The following is a 2,123-nucleotide window of genomic DNA, read 5'->3' as shown; positions in this document are numbered from 1 at the left end:
GTGTGTGTGTGTGTGTGTGTGTGTGTGTGTGTGTGTGTGTGTGTATACACAGGGGAAGGGGCTTCAAAACGTTCTCAGGAAAACTCCATTATCTTTTAATTGTTACTTGTCCTCGGTTGATTCCAACCAGTCCTGAGTAGAACCTTCTGGTTCCCAGGGCCTGCTGACCTCTCACCAGCAGATCAGCAGGCCCGTCTTTGAAGAGGCCTCTGGGGATGAGGTTGAACTACTAAACTATCAGCTGGTCATTCAGGGCTTACTTGACCTTGGGAGCCGCTACATGGACACACACGCACACACGCACGCATGCACGCTCGCACGCACGCACGCACGAGTATATGCTGTTTTTAGTTGCCTCAAGTCGGTTGCGCACTCCCGGCGCCACAGAAGGACCACCCTTCATTGTTTCCTAACCTTGGACTTCCCCTTTGCCAGAAAGAAGAAGTATAGGGCAGGTGGGAAACGAAGTACTGCACTGGCAGCCGATGCCAGAAGCCTGGAGATGCAGCGCCCAAGTCGGGCTTGTTCCCACTCGCAGCAGCCGCCGAGGTGCAGGGCAGTCGCTTGCCAACTGCCCTGACCTTGACCCTGGAGGCTCTGCCCCACCACAGCCCTAGGCTGTGCCCACACCTCTCCAAGCCAAACTGTAGGGCTGTGGGAGGCCTGGCGTTACCTGGCAACTGCGCACCTGTGAGCAGGTCAGCCAGGTGGTGCTACCCGAGTGTCCGGGCCTGTGGCCCCCAGTGTGTGCCTGAGCTCCCAGACTGCTTGCACCCACAGGCCAGACAAGAGAACAGAGGCCATTGTTTTCCACCTCCTTTTCCCAGAGACAACAGACCCCCTGATTAGCTCTCCACTTACAGCCCAAAAAGGGCTAAGGTCTACACCTTCACCTCCACCTTGGAGATGGAGCTTAAAGAAAGGGCCCGGTGTTATTTTGGGAGATGACTCCGCAGTTAGTTACATCCTTACCTTGGGAGATTTAAGAAAAGAAGGCTGGGTAGTTTCCATCTGATCATCAGAAATGGGGTTCAGAAGAGAAATGATTCATGTAGTGGTGCTGCCTTTAAAATTTGCAAAAACAAAACAAAACGCCTTTAATCTCACCCTTCCCCCACCCACGTTTTCCTCACCTAAAGCAGTTCATGGTGTCAAAAGTCCAAGGGGGGGCTAGAGAAGTCACCTGTAACACTGGCTTGGCGGGCCATTTCGGGAGCAGCCGTGGGGCTGTGGCCAGCAGTCACCCTCCAGTGCGCACAAGGTCCTGTTCTTGGTGTGGACGCTGCAATTCTCCTCACTTCCCATCTGCTGCTCCGTGCACCTGGAACAACGTTTCCTGGAGGCCGGGGAACATCTCTGGAGAAGTAAGCTGGGCAGCCCCGCCTTCCTTCTGCGGCTCCAAGGGGAAGAACCTACCCACGTGTGGTGTCTAACTGCTGGGGCAACTCCCATCAGTAGGGCAAACGTGGCCCTTCAATCTGCTTGAGTGCACGAAGACAAATCAATGATTCGGTCTTCATTTTTGTGCACCCAATCTAGGCTCTGATAAAGATCAGACTTTGCTGGCTACCCTACTTTCTTTTCTCTGCCTTCTTTCCCTATTCTCAACCACCGCCAGCTGACCCCCCACCCCTCTCTCCCCTCCCGCAGCCCCACGCAACTTGCTCTGTTCGGTTTCCTCCAGCCCCTTCTCCTGTTCATCCCATCCATTCAGCCAGGGTTGGCCTGAGAATGTTCCCGTAAGGTGTTGGAGTCTCTATGAAAAGTGTTTTCTGAACAAGACTCTGAGTCCCAACAGCCTGAGTGTAAAGACAGCCCAATGGTAAAGCAGATGGGAGCCTTTGGGGGGTGGGATGGGGCTGCAGTTAGGCAATGCTCACTGTGAGGGTGGTTCTACAAAGGGAAAAGATCCCAAACTCAAAAACATATTATAAAATATAAAAAGCCAAACTCACTGTCTGAGGTAGGTGATTGTGCCAACCTGGCCGATAACACAGGTGGGGTTCATTGAAGGGCGGAGGGATAAATGGCTCGGTGAGTCTCGCCTTTCTAGTTCTCGGGTCTCTTGATTTCTGATGGTGGGACCAGGGTGCAGCTGCCTTAGCCAGTTCCCTGCTTCAGCT

This window comes from Echinops telfairi, unplaced genomic scaffold, assembly GCF_000313985.2.
Source record: "Echinops telfairi isolate 266 unplaced genomic scaffold, ASM31398v2 ScPeMD7_5868;HRSCAF=6743_0, whole genome shotgun sequence".
In the NCBI taxonomy this organism is placed as follows: Eukaryota; Metazoa; Chordata; class Mammalia; order Afrosoricida; family Tenrecidae; genus Echinops; species Echinops telfairi.
This window is presented reverse-complemented; position numbering follows the sequence as displayed.